This window comes from Oncorhynchus mykiss, chromosome 17 (genome assembly GCF_057628025.1).
Source record: "Oncorhynchus mykiss isolate SJ-2025 chromosome 17, ASM5762802v1, whole genome shotgun sequence".
NCBI classification, from domain to species: domain Eukaryota; kingdom Metazoa; phylum Chordata; class Actinopteri; order Salmoniformes; family Salmonidae; genus Oncorhynchus; species Oncorhynchus mykiss.
The window spans coordinates 67,102,643-67,116,884 of NC_143038.1; the positions used below are offsets into that span (position 1 = coordinate 67,102,643).

Genomic DNA, 14,242 nt, shown 5'->3' on the forward strand with positions numbered 1-14,242 from the left:
AACAACAGGAGGATCAAATTAAGATTTGCATCTGTAACAGAAATCCCAAGGAACCTTGTCGGTGACAGAAGCTATGACTGTGTACACTGGCCTAGGTGTGTCCTGACTTCAGCTTGGCTGTCCGGCCAGTGGCGCAATGGATAACGTGTCTGATAACAGGTCAGAAGATTGAATATTTGACTCCTGTTTGGCTCAAAACTAGATTTATTTGACCAAAATCAAGCTGGGAAAAATACTGTATACTTTTCATTGTGTCTGGCAGTTCTCGATTCAAACACATTTTAGACTGATTTTATATGGGACTTTTCTCCAACATCTCTGAGAAAAAGATGGAGCTTGTAATTACAACTTGCATCATTTCAACGTTTATGGATTTGTCTGTGATGTTTTTTTAAGTAACTGTCTTCCCATATGGTCTGGCGTTTAGGATTCCTGGTTTTCGCCCGGGTTGAACTCCCAGTATGGGAAAGAACATCTTGTCATTTGGGATGCACTTGTGTAAGAACAGATACCACATTTTAACTGGCAGCAGAATCACACAACACAACAATATTCCCTCAGCAACAGCAAATGTGACATGTATTGTAGATTCGTAATCTACAAGACTTTTTAAACATTGAATACACTTCAAGTTTGCATTTCTTGCTCTGCAGTAAAATTCATGCAACAACAGGAGGATCAAATTAAGATATGCATCTGAAACAGAAAACCATGGAACCTTGTTGTTGACAGACGCAATGACTGTGTACACTGGTCTAGCTGTGACCTGACTTTAGCTTAGACGTGGGGCCAGTGGCGCAATGGATAACGTCTCTGACTACGGATCAGAAGATTCTAGGTTCGACTCCTGGCTGGCTCGATACTTAATTTAATTGATTGAAATCAAGCTGGGATTGACACTGAATACTTTTCAGTGCTTCTGGCTGTTCTCACTTCAAGCTCATTTTAGATTGATTTCATCTGGACATTCCCCAACATCTCAGAGAAAAAAAGATGTAGCTTTTAATCCAACAGGCATAATGTCAACATTTAAAGATTTGTCTGTGATGTGTATTTTAATTATGTGTCTTCCCATATGGTCTAGTGGTTGGTCCTGGTTTTCACCCAAGTGTCCCGGGTTCAACTCCCGGTATGGGAAAGAATATCTTGTCGTTTGGGATGCACTTGTGTAACAACAGATACTGCATTTTAACTGGCAGCAGTTTCACACAACACAACAATATTCCCTCAGCAACAGGAAATGTGACATGTTATGTAGATTCATAATTTACAAGACTTTTTAAATATTGAATACACTTCAAGTTTGCATTTCTTGCTCTGCAGTAAAATTCATGCAACAACAGGAGGATCAAATTAAGATATGCATCTGAAACAGAAAACCAAGGAACCTTGTTGTTGACAGACACAATGACTGTGTACACTAGTCTAGCTGTGACCTGACTTCAGCTTAGACGTGGGGCCAGTGGCGCAATGGATAACGTGTCTGACTACGGATCAGAAGATTCTAGGTTCGACTCCTGGCTGGCTCGTTACTTAATTTAATTGATTGAAATCAAGCCGGCATTGATACTGTATACTCTTCAGTGCTTCTGGCTGTTCTCACTTCAAACTCACATTAGACTGATTTCATCTGGACATTCCCCAACATCTCAGAGAAAAAAAGATGTAGCTTTTAATCCAACAGGCATAATGTCAACATTTAAAGATTTGTCTGTGATGTGTATTTTAAGTATGTGTCTTCCCATATGGTCTAGCGGTTAGGATTCCTGGTTTTCACCCAGGTGGCCCGGGTTCAACTCCCGGTATGGGAAAGAAAAGCTTGTCGTTTGGGATGCACTTGTGTAACAACAGATACTGCATTTTAACTGGTAGCAGTTTCACACAACACAACAATATTCCCTCAGCAACAGGAAATGTGACATGTTATGTAGATTCAAATTATACAAGGCATTTTAAACGTTGAATACACTTCATTGCTGCATTTCTTGCTCTGCAGTAAAATTCATGCAACAACAGGAGGATCAAATTAAGATTTGCATCTGTAACAGAAATCCCAAGGAACCTTGTCGGTGACAGAAGCTATGACTGTGTACACTGGCCTAGGTGTGTCCTGACTTCAGCTTGGCTGTGCGGCCAGTGGCGCAATGGATAACGTGTCTGATAACAGGTCAGAAGATTGAATATTTGACTCCTGTTTGGCTCAAAACTAGATTTATTTGACCAAAATCAAGCTGGGAAAAATACTGTGTACTTTTCATTGTGTCTGGCAGTTCTCGATTCAAACACATTTTAGACTGATTTTATATGGGACTTTTCTCCAACATCTCTGAGAAAAAAGATGGAGCTTGTAATACAACAAGCATAATTTCAACGTTTATGGATTTGTCTGTGATGTTTTTTTAAGTAACTGTCTTCCCATATGGTCTGGCTTTTAGGATTCCTGGTTTTCGCCCGGGTTGAACTCCCAGTATGGGAAAGAACATCTTGTCATTTGGGATGCACTTGTGTAAGAACAGATACCACATTTTAACTGGCAGCAGAATCACACAACACAACAATATTCCCTCAGCAACAGCAAATGTGACATGTTTTGTAGATTCATAATTTACAAGACTTTTTAAACGTTGAATACACTTCATTGCTGCATTTCTTGCTCTGCAGTAAAATTCATGCAACAACAGGAGGATCAAATTAAGATTTGCATCTGTAACAGAAATCCCAAGGAACCTTGTCGGTGACAGAAGCTATGACTGTGTACACTGGCCTAGGTGTGTCCTGACTTCAGCTTGGCTGTGCGGCCAGTGGCGCAATGGATAATGTGTCTGATAACAGGTCAGAAGATTGAATATTTGACTCCTGTTTGGCTCAAAACTAGATTTATTTGACCAAAATCAAGCTGGGAAAAATACTGTATACTTTTCATTGTGTCTGGCAGTTCTCGATTCAAACACATTTTAGACTGATTTTATATGGGACTTTTCTCCAACATCGCTGAGAAAAAGATGGAGCTTGTAATTACAACAAGCATCATTTCAACGTTTATGGATTTGTCTGTGATGTTTTTTTAAAGTAACTGTCTTCCCATATGGTCTGGCTTTTAGGATTTCTGGTTTTCGCCCGGGTTGAACTCCCAGTATGGGAAAGAACATCTTGTCATTTGGGATGCACTTGTGTAAGAACAGATACCACATTTTAACTGGCAGCAGAATCACACAACACAACAATATTCCCTCAGCAACAGCAAATGTGACATGTTTTGTAGATTCATAATTTACAAGACTTTTTAAACATTGAATACACTTCAAGTTTGCATTTCTTGCTCTTCAGTAAAATTCATGCAACAACAGGAGGATCAAATTAAGATATGCATCTGAAACAGAAAACCAAGGAACCTTGTTGTTGACAGACACAATGACTGTGTACACTGGTCTAGCTGTGACCTGACTTCAGCTTAGACGTGGGGCCAGTGGCGCAATGGATAACGTGTCTGACTACGGATCAGAAGATTCTAGGTTCGACTCCTGGCTGGCTCGATACTTAATTTAATTGATTGAAATCAAGCCGGCATTGATACTGTATACTCTTCAGTGCTTCTGGCTGTTCTCACTTCAAACTCATTTTTGACTGATTTCATCTGGACATTCCCCAACATCTCAGAGAAAAAAAGATGTAGCTTTTAATCCAAAAGGCATAATGTCAACATTTAAAGATTTGTCTGTGATGTGTATTTTAAGTATGTGTCTTCCCATATGGTCTAGCGGTTAGGATTCCTGGTTTTCACCCAGGTGGCCGGGGTTCAACTCCCGGTATGGGAAAGAATGTCTTGTTGTTTGGGATGCACTTGTTAACAACAGATACTGCATTTTAACTGGCAGCAGTTTCACACAACACAACAATATTCCCTCAGCAACAGGAAATGTGACATGTTATGTAGATTCAAATTATACAAGGCATTTTAAACGTTGAATACACTTCATTGCTGCATTTCTTGCTCTGCAGTAAAATTCATGCAACAACAGGAGGATCAAATTAAGATTTGCATCTGTAACAGAAATCCCAAGGAACCTTGTCGGTGACAGAAGCTATGACTGTGTACACTGGCCTAGGTGTGTCCTGACTTCAGCTTGGCTGTGCGGCCAGTGGCGCAATGGATAACGTGTCTGATAACAGGTCAGAAGATTGAATATTTGACTCCTGTTTGGCTCAAAACTAGATTTATTTGACCAAAATCAAGCTGGGAAAAATACTGTATACTTTTCATTGTGTCTGGCAGTTCTCGATTCAAACACATTTTAGACTGATTTTATATGGGACTTTTCTCCAACATCGCTGAGAAAAAGATGGAGCTTGTAATTACAACAAGCATCATTTCAACGTTTATGGATTTGTCTGTGATGTTTTTTTAAAGTAACTGTCTTCCCATATGGTCTGGCTTTTAGGATTTCTGGTTTTCGCCCGGGTTGAACTCCCAGTATGGGAAAGAACATCTTGTCATTTGGGATGCACTTGTGTAAGAACAGATACCACATTTTAACTGGCAGCAGAATCACACAACACAACAATATTCCCTCAGCAACAGCAAATGTGACATGTTTTGTAGATTCATAATTTACAAGACTTTTTAAACATTGAATACACTTCAAGTTTGCATTTCTTGCTCTTCTGTAAAATTCATGCAACAACAGGAGGATCAAATTAAGATATGCATCTGAAACAGAAAACCAAGGAACCTTGTTGTTGACAGACACAATGACTGTGTACACTGGTCTAGCTGTGACCTGACTTCAGCTTAGACGTGGGGCCAGTGGCGCAATGGATAACGTGTCTGACTACGGATCAGAAGATTCTAGGTTCGACTCCTGGCTGGCTCGATACTTAATTTAATTGATTGAAATCAAGCCGGGATTGATACTGTATACTTTTCAGTGCTTCTGGCTGTTCTCACTTCAAACTCATTTTAGACTGATTTCATCTGGACATTCCCCAACATCTCAGAGAAAAAAAGATGTAGCTTTTAATCCAAAAGGCATAATGTCAACATTTAAAGATTTGTCTGTGATGTGTATTTTAAGTATGTGTCTTCCCATATGGTCTAGCGGTTAGGATTCCTGGTTTTCACCCAGGTGGCCCGGGTTCAACTCCCGGTATGGGAAAGAATATCTTGTTGTTTGGGATGCACTTGTGTAACAACAGATACTGCATTTTAACTGGCAGCAGTTTCACACAACACAACAATATTCCCTCAGCAACAGGAAATGTGACATGTTATGTAGATTCAAATTATACAAGGCATTTTAAACGTTGAATACACTTCATTGCTGCATTTCTTGCTCTGCAGTAAAATTCATGCAACAACAGGAGGATCAAATTAAGATTTGCATCTGTAACAGAAATCCCAAGGAACCTTGTCGGTGACAGAAGCTATGACTGTGTACACTGGCCTAGGTGTGTCCTGACTTCAGCTTGGCTGTGCGGCCAGTGGCGCAATGGATAACGTGTCTGATAACAGGCCAGAAGATTGAATATTTGACTCCTGTTTGGCTCAAAACTAGATTTATTTGACCAAAATCAAGCTGGGAAAAATACTGTATACTTTTCATTGTGTCTGGCAGTTCTCGATTCAAACACATTTTAGACTGATTTTATATGGGACTTTTCTCCAACATCGCTGAGAAAAAGATGGAGCTTGTAATTACAACAAGCATCATTTCAACGTTTATGGATTTGTCTGTGATGTTTTTTTAAAGTAATTGTCTTCCCATATGGTCTGGCTTTTAGGATTTCTGGTTTTCGCCCGGGTTGAACTCCCAGTATGGGAAAGAACATCTTGTCATTTGGGATGCACTTGTGTAAGAACAGATACCACATTTTAACTGGCAGCAGAATCACACAACACAACAATATTCCCTCAGCAACAGCAAATGTGACATGTTTTGTAGATTCATAATTTACAAGACTTTTTAAACATTGAATACACTTCAAGTTTGCATTTCTTGCTCTTCAGTAAAATTCATGCAACAACAGGAGGATCAAATTAAGATATGCATCTGAAACAGAAAACCAAGGAACCTTGTTGTTGACAGACACAATGACTGTGTACACTGGTCTAGCTGTGACCTGACTTCAGCTTAGACGTGGGGCCAGTGGCGCAATGGATAACGTGTCTGACTACGGATCAGAAGATTCTAGGTTCTACTCCTGGCTGGTTCGATATTTAATTTATTGAAATCAAGCCCGGGATTGATACTGTATACTTTTCAGTGCTTCTGGCTGTTCTCACTTCAAACTCATTTTAGACTGATTTCATCTGGACATTCCCCAACATCTCAGAGAAAAAAAGATGTAGCTTTTAATCCAACAGGCATAATGTCAACATTTAAAGATTTGTCTGTGATGTGTATATTAAGTATGTGTCTTCCCATATGGTCTAGCGGTTAGGATTCCTGGTTTTCACCCAGGTGGCCCGGGTTCAACTCCAGGTATGGGAAAGAATATCTTGTTGTTTGGGATGCACTTGTGTAACAACAGATACTGCATTTTAACTGGCAGCAGTTTCACACAACACAACAATATTCCCTCAGCAACAGGAAATGTGACATGTTATGTAGATTCAAATTATACAAGGCATTTTAAACGTTGAATACACTTCATTGCTGCATTTCTTGCTCTGCAGTAAAATTCATGCAACAACAGGAGGATCAAATTAAGATTTGCATCTGTAACAGAAATCCCTTGGAACCTTGTCGGTGACAGAAGCTATGACTGTGTACACTGGCCTAGGTGTGTCCTGACTTCAGCTTGGCTGTGCGGCCAGTGGCGCAATGGATAACGTGTCTGATAACAGGTCAGAAGATTGAATATTTGACTCCTGTTTGGCTCAAAACTAGATTTATTTGACCAAAATCAAGCTGGGAAAAATACTGTATACTTTTCATTGTGTCTGGCAGTTCTCGATTCAAACACATTTTAGACTGATTTTATATGGGACTTTTCTCCAACATCGCTGAGAAAAAGATGGAGCTTGTAATTACAACAAGCATCATTTCAACGTTTATGGATTTGTCTGTGATGTTTTTTTAAAGTAACTGTCTTCCCATATGGTCTGGCTTTTAGGATTCCTGGTTTTCGCCCGGGTTGAACTCCCAGTATGGGAAAGAACATCTTGTCATTTGGGATGCACTTGTGTAAGAACAGATACCACATTTTAACTGGCAGCAGAATCACACAACACAACAATATTCCCTCAGCAACAGCAAATGTGACATGTTTTGTAGATTCATAATTTACAAGACTTTTTAAACATTGAATACACTTCAAGTTTGCATTTCTTGCTCTTCAGTAAAATTCATGCAACAACAGGAGGATCAAATTAAGATATGCATCTGAAACAGAAAACCAAGGAACCTTGTTGTTGACAGACACAATGACTGTGTACACTGGTCTAGCTGTGACCTGACTTCAGCTTAGACGTGGGGCCAGTGGCGCAATGGATAACGTGTCTGACTACGGATCAGAAGATTCTAGGTTCGACTCCTGGCTGGCTCGATACTTAATTTAATTGATTGAAATCAAGCCGGCATTGATACTGTATACTCTTCAGTGCTTCTGGCTGTTCTCACTTCAAACTCATTTTAGACTGATTTCATCTGGACATTCCCCAACATCTCAGAGAAAAAAATATGTAGCTTTTAATCCAAAAGGCATAATGTCAACATTTAAAGATTTGTCTGTGATGTGTATTTTAAGTATGTGTCTTCCCATATGGTCTAGCGGTTAGGATTCCTGGTTTTCACCCAGGTGGCCGGGGTTCAACTCCCGGTATGGGAAAGAATGTCTTGTTGTTTGGGATGCACTTGTGTAACAACAGATACTGCATTTTAACTGGCAGCAGTTTCACACAACACAACAATATTCCCTCAGCAACAGGAAATGTGACATGTTATGTAGATTCAAATTATACAAGGCATTTTAAACGTTGAATACACTTCATTGCTGCATTTCTTGCTCTGCAGTAAAATTCATGCAACAACAGGAGGATCAAATTAAGATTTGCATCTGTAACAGAAATCCCAAGGAACCTTGTCGGTGACAGAAGCTATGACTGTGTACACTGGCCTAGGTGTGTCCTGACTTCAGCTTGGCTGTGCGGCCAGTGGCGCAATGGATAACGTGTCTGATAACAGGTCAGAAGATTGAATATTTGACTCCTGTTTGGCTCAAAACTAGATTTATTTGACCAAAATCAAGCTGGGAAAAATACTGTATACTTTTCATTGTGTCTGGCAGTTCTCGATTCAAACACATTTTAGACTGATTTTATATGGGACTTTTCTCCAACATCGCTGAGAAAAAGATGGAGCTTGTAATTACAACAAGCATCATTTCAACGTTTATGGATTTGTCTGTGATGTTTTTTTAAAGTAACTGTCTTCCCATATGGTCTGGCTTTTAGGATTTCTGGTTTTCGCCCGGGTTGAACTCCCAGTATGGGAAAGAACATCTTGTCATTTGGGATGCACTTGTGTAAGAACAGATACCACATTTTAACTGGCAGCAGAATCACACAACACAACAATATTCCCTCAGCAACAGCAAATGTGACATGTTTTGTAGATTCATAATTTACAAGACTTTTTAAACATTGAATACACTTCAAGTTTGCATTTCTTGCTCTTCAGTAAAATTCATGCAACAACAGGAGGATCAAATTAAGATATGCATCTGAAACAGAAAACCAAGGAACCTTGTTGTTGACAGACACAATGACTGTGTACACTGGTCTAGCTGTGACCTGACTTCAGCTTAGACGTGGGGCCAGTGGCGCAATGGATAACGTGTCTGACTACGGATCAGAAGATTCTAGGTTCGACTCCTGGCTGGCTCGATACTTAATTTAATTGATTGAAATCAAGCCGGGATTGATACTGTATACTTTTCAGTGCTTCTGGCTGTTCTCACTTCAAACTCATTTTAGACTGATTTCATCTGGACATTCCCCAACATCTCAGAGAAAAAAAGATGTAGCTTTTAATCCAAAAGGCATAATGTCAACATTTAAAGATTTGTCTGTGATGTGTATTTTAAGTATGTGTCTTCCCATATGGTCTAGCGGTTAGGATTCCTGGTTTTCACCTAGGTGTCCCGGGTTCAACTCCCGGTATGGGAAAGAATATCTTGTCGTTTGGGATGCACTTGTGTAATGACAGATACTGCATTTTAACTGGCAGCAGTTTCACACAACACAACAATATTCCCTCAGCAACAGGAAATGTGACATGTTATGTAGATTCAAATTATACAAGGCATTTTAAACGTTGAATACACTTCATTGCTGCATTTCTTGCTCTGCAGTAAAATTCATGCAACAACAGGAGGATCAAATTAAGATTTGCATCTGTAACAGAAATCCCAAGGAACCTTGTCGGTGACAGAAGCTATGACTGTGTACACTGGCCTAGGTGTGTCCTGACTTCAGCTTGGCTGTGCGGCCAGTGGCGCAATGGATAACGTGTCTGATAACAGGTCAGAAGATTGAATATTTGACTCCTGTTTGGCTCAAAACTAGATTTATTTGACCAAAATCAAGCTGGGAAAAATACTGTATACTTTTCATTGTGTCTGGCAGTTCTCGATTCAAACACATTTTAGACTGATTTTATATGGGACTTTTCTCCAACATCGCTGAGAAAAAGATGGAGCTTGTAATTACAACAAGCATCATTTCAACGTTTATGGATTTGTCTGTGATGTTTTTTTAAAGTAATTGTCTTCCCATATGGTCTGGCTTTTAGGATTTCTGGTTTTCGCCCGGGTTGAACTCCCAGTATGGGAAAGAACATCTTGTCATTTGGGATGCACTTGTGTAAGAACAGATACCACATTTTAACTGGCAGCAGAATCACACAACACAACAATATTCCCTCAGCAACAGCAAATGTGACATGTTTTGTAGATTCATAATTTACAAGACTTTTTAAACATTGAATACACTTCAAGTTTGCATTTCTTGCTCTTCAGTAAAATTCATGCAACAACAGGAGGATCAAATTAAGATATGCATCTGAAACAGAAAACCAAGGAACCTTGTTGTTGACAGACACAATGACTGTGTACACTGGTCTAGCTGTGACCTGACTTCAGCTTAGACGTGGGGCCAGTGGCGCAATGGATAACGTGTCTGACTACGGATCAGAAGATTCTAGGTTCGACTCCTGGCTGGTTCGATACTTAATTTAATTTATTGAAATCAAGCCCGGGATTGATACTGTATACTTTTCAGTGCTTCTGGCTGTTCTCACTTCAAACTCATTTTAGACTGATTTCATCTGGACATTCCCCAACATCTCAGAGAAAAAAAGATGTAGCTTTTAATCCAACAGGCATAATGTCAACATTTAAAGATTTGTCTGTGATGTGTATTTTAAGTATGTGTCTTCCCATATGGTCTAGCGGTTAGGATTCCTGGTTTTCACCCAGGTGGCCCGGGTTCAACTCCCGGTATGGGAAAGAATATCTTGTTGTTTGGGATGCACTTGTGTAACAACAGATACTGCATTTTAACTGGCAGCAGTTTCACACAACACAACAATATTCCCTCAGCAACAGGAAATGTGACATGTTATGTAGATTCAAATTATACGAGGCATTTTAAACGTTGAATACACTTCATTGCTGCATTTCTTGCTCTGCAGTAAAATTCATGCAACAACAGGAGGATCAAATTAAGATTTGCATCTGTAACAGAAATCCCAAGGAACCTTGTCGGTGACAGAAGCTATGACTGTGTACACTGGCCTAGGTGTGTCCTGACTTCAGCTTGGCTGTGCGGCCAGTGGCGCAATGGATAACGTGTCTGATAACAGGTCAGAAGATTGAATATTTGACTCCTGTTTGGCTCAAAACTAGATTTATTTGACCAAAATCAAGCTGGGAAAAATACTGTATACTTTTCATTGTGTCTGGCAGTTCTCGATTCAAACACATTTTAGACTGATTTTATATGGGACTTTTCTCCAACATCGCTGAGAAAAAGATGGAGCTTGTAATTACAACAAGCATCATTTCAACGTTTATGGATTTGTCTGTGATGTTTTTTTAAAGTAACTGTCTTCCCATATGGTCTGGCTTTTAGGATTCCTGGTTTTCGCCCGGGTTGAACTCCCAGTATGGGAAAGAACATCTTGTCATTTGGGATGCACTTGTGTAAGAACAGATACCACATTTTAACTGGCAGCAGAATCACACAACACAACAATATTCCCTCAGCAACAGCAAATGTGACATGTTTTGTAGATTCATAATTTACAAGACTTTTTAAACATTGAATACACTTCAAGTTTGCATTTCTTGCTCTTCAGTAAAATTCATGCAACAACAGGAGGATCAAATTAAGATATGCATCTGAAACAGAAAACCAAGGAACCTTGTTGTTGACAGACACAATGACTGTGTACACTGGTCTTGCTGTGACTTGACTTCAGCTTAGACGTGGGGCCAGTGGCGCAATGGATAACGTGTCTGACTACGGATCAGAAGATTCTAGCTTCGACTCCTGGCTGGTTTGATACTTAATTTAATTTATTGAAATCAAGCCCGGGATTGATACTGTATACTTTTCAGTGCTTCTGGCTGTTCTCACTTCAAACTCATTTTAGACTGATTTCATCTGGACATTCCCCAACATCTCAGAGAAAAAAAGATGTAGCTTTTAATCCAACAGGCATGATGTCAACATTTAAAGATTTGTCTGTGATGTGTATTTTAAGTATGTGTCTTCCCATATGGTCTAGCGGTTAGGATTCCTGGTTTTCACCCAGGTGGCCCGGGTTCAACTCCCGGTATGGGAAAGAATATCTTGTTGTTTGGGATGCACTTGTGTAACAACAGATACTGCATTTTAACTGGCAGCAGTTTCACACAACACAACAATATTCCCTCAGCAACAGGAAATGTGACATGTTATGTAGATTCAAATTATACAAGGCATTTTAAACGTTGAATACACTTCATTGCTGCATTTCTTGCTCTGCAGTAAAATTCATGCAACAACAGGAGGATCAAATTAAGATTTGCATCTGTAACAGAAATCCCAAGGAACCTTGTCGGTGACAGAAGCTATGACTGTGTACACTGGCCTAGGTGTGTCCTGACTTCAGCTTGGCTGTGCGGCCAGTGGCGCAATGGATAACGTGTCTGATAACAGGTCAGAAGATTGAATATTTGACTCCTGTTTGGCTCAAAACTAGATTTATTTGACCAAAATCAAGCTGGGAAAAATACTGTATACTTTTCATTGTGTCTGGCAGTTCTCGATTCAAACACATTTTAGACTGATTTTATATGGGACTTTTCTCCAACATCGCTGAGAAAAAGATGGAGCTTGTAATTACAACAAGCATCATTTCAACGTTTATGGATTTGTCTGTGATGTTTTTTTAAAGTAACTGTCTTCCCATATGGTCTGGCTTTTAGGATTCCTGGTTTTCGCCCGGGTTGAACTCCCAGTATGGGAAAGAACATCTTGTCATTTGGGATGCACTTGTGTAAGAACAGATACCACATTTTAACTGGCAGCAGAATCACACAACACAACAATATTCCCTCAGCAACAGCAAATGTGACATGTTTTGTAGATTCATAATTTACAAGACTTTTTAAACATTGAATACACTTCAAGTTTGCATTTCTTGCTCTTCAGTAAAATTCATGCAACAACAGGAGGATCAAATTAAGATATGCATCTGAAACAGAAAACCAAGGAACCTTGTTGTTGACAGACACAATGACTGTGTACACTGGTCTAGCTGTGACTTGACTTCAGCTTAGATGTGGGGCCAGTGGCGCAATGGCTAACGTGTCTGACTACGGATCAGAAGATTCTAGGTTCGACTCCTGGCTTGTTCGATACTTAATTTAATTTATTGAAATCAAGCCGGGATTGATACTGTATACTTTTCAGTGCTTCTGGCTGTTCTCACTTCAAACTCATTTTAGACTGATTTCATCTGGACATTCCCCAACATCTCAGAGAAAAAAAGATGTAGCTTTTAATCCAACAGGCATAATGTCAACATTTAAAGATTTGTCTGTGATGTGTATTTTAAGTATGTGTCTTCCCATATGGTCTAGCGGTTAGGATTCCTGGTTTTCACCCAGGTGGCCCGGGTTCAACTCCCGGTATGGGAAAGAATATCTTGTTGTTTGGGATGCACTTGTGTAACAACAGATACTGCATTTTAACTGGCAGCAGTTTCACACAACACAACAATATTCCCTCAGCATCAGGAAATGTGACATGTTATGTAGATTCGAATTATACAAGGCATTTTAAACGTTGAATACACTTCATTGCTGCATTTCTTGCTCTGCAGTAAAATTCATGCAACAACAGGAGGATCAAATTAAGATTTGCATCTGTAACAGAAATCCCAAGGAACCTTGTCGGTGACAGAAGCTATGACTGTGTACACGGGCCTAGGTGTGTCCTGACTTCAGCTTGGCTGTGCGGCCAGTGGCGCAATGGATAACGTGTCTGATAACAGGTCAGAAGATTGAATATTTGACTCCTGTTTGGCTCAAAACTAGATTTATTTGACCAAAATCAAGCTGGGAAAAATACTGTATACTTTTCATTGTGTCTGGCAGTTCTCGATTCAAACACATTTTAGACTGATTTTATATGGGACTTTTCTCCAACATCGCTGAGAAAAAGATGGAGCTTGTAATTACAACAAGCATCATTTCAACGTTTATGGATTTGTCTGTGATGTTTTTTTTAAGTAACTGTCTTCCCATATGGTCTGGCGTTTAGGATTCCTGGTTTTCGCCCGGGTTGAATTCCCAGTATGGGAAAGAACATCTTGTCATTTGGGATGCACTTGTGTAAGAACAGATACCACATTTTAACTGGCAGCAGAATCACACAACACAACAATATTCCCTCAGCAACAGCAAATGTGACATGTTTTGTAGATTCATAATTTACAAGACTTTTTAAACATTGAATACACTTCAAGTTTGCATTTCTTGCTCTTCAGTAAAATTCATGCAACAACAGGAGGATCAAATTAAGATATGCATCTGAAACAGAAAACCAAGGAACCTTGTTGTTGACAGACACAATGACTGTGTACACTGGTCTAGCTGTGACTTGACTTCAGCTTAGACGTGGGGCCAGTGGCGCAATGGATAACGTGTCTGACTACGGATCAGAAGATTCTAGGTTCGACTCCTGGCTGGCTCG

General features: G+C 39.7%; 12 non-coding genes across 12 annotated transcripts; all 12 read left to right on the forward strand.

Moving 5' to 3' along the window:
• Positions 1-1,456: 1,456 nt before the first annotated feature.
• trnar-acg (transfer RNA arginine (anticodon ACG)) lies at positions 1,457-1,529 on the forward strand. Its single transcript has one exon. It is a non-coding gene; the product is annotated as a tRNA-Arg (tRNA).
• A 210-nt stretch (positions 1,530-1,739) lies between these two features.
• On the forward strand, positions 1,740-1,811 carry trnae-uuc (transfer RNA glutamic acid (anticodon UUC)). The gene has a single exon. It is a non-coding gene; the product is annotated as a tRNA-Glu (tRNA).
• Positions 1,812-3,460: 1,649 nt separating this feature from the next.
• trnar-acg (transfer RNA arginine (anticodon ACG)) lies at positions 3,461-3,533 on the forward strand. The gene has a single exon. It is a non-coding gene; the product is annotated as a tRNA-Arg (tRNA).
• Positions 3,534-4,798: 1,265 nt separating this feature from the next.
• trnar-acg (transfer RNA arginine (anticodon ACG)) lies at positions 4,799-4,871 on the forward strand. The gene has a single exon. It is a non-coding gene; the product is annotated as a tRNA-Arg (tRNA).
• A 210-nt stretch (positions 4,872-5,081) lies between these two features.
• Positions 5,082-5,153, forward strand: trnae-uuc (transfer RNA glutamic acid (anticodon UUC)). The gene has a single exon. It is a non-coding gene; the product is annotated as a tRNA-Glu (tRNA).
• A 2,319-nt stretch (positions 5,154-7,472) lies between these two features.
• trnar-acg (transfer RNA arginine (anticodon ACG)) lies at positions 7,473-7,545 on the forward strand. Its single transcript has one exon. It is a non-coding gene; the product is annotated as a tRNA-Arg (tRNA).
• Positions 7,546-8,811: 1,266 nt separating this feature from the next.
• trnar-acg (transfer RNA arginine (anticodon ACG)) lies at positions 8,812-8,884 on the forward strand. Its single transcript has one exon. It is a non-coding gene; the product is annotated as a tRNA-Arg (tRNA).
• Positions 8,885-9,094: 210 nt separating this feature from the next.
• On the forward strand, positions 9,095-9,166 carry trnae-uuc (transfer RNA glutamic acid (anticodon UUC)). The gene has a single exon. It is a non-coding gene; the product is annotated as a tRNA-Glu (tRNA).
• Positions 9,167-10,434: 1,268 nt separating this feature from the next.
• Positions 10,435-10,506, forward strand: trnae-uuc (transfer RNA glutamic acid (anticodon UUC)). Its single transcript has one exon. It is a non-coding gene; the product is annotated as a tRNA-Glu (tRNA).
• Positions 10,507-11,774: 1,268 nt separating this feature from the next.
• Positions 11,775-11,846, forward strand: trnae-uuc (transfer RNA glutamic acid (anticodon UUC)). The gene has a single exon. It is a non-coding gene; the product is annotated as a tRNA-Glu (tRNA).
• A 1,267-nt stretch (positions 11,847-13,113) lies between these two features.
• On the forward strand, positions 13,114-13,185 carry trnae-uuc (transfer RNA glutamic acid (anticodon UUC)). The gene has a single exon. It is a non-coding gene; the product is annotated as a tRNA-Glu (tRNA).
• A 984-nt stretch (positions 13,186-14,169) lies between these two features.
• trnar-acg (transfer RNA arginine (anticodon ACG)) lies at positions 14,170-14,242 on the forward strand. Its single transcript has one exon. It is a non-coding gene; the product is annotated as a tRNA-Arg (tRNA).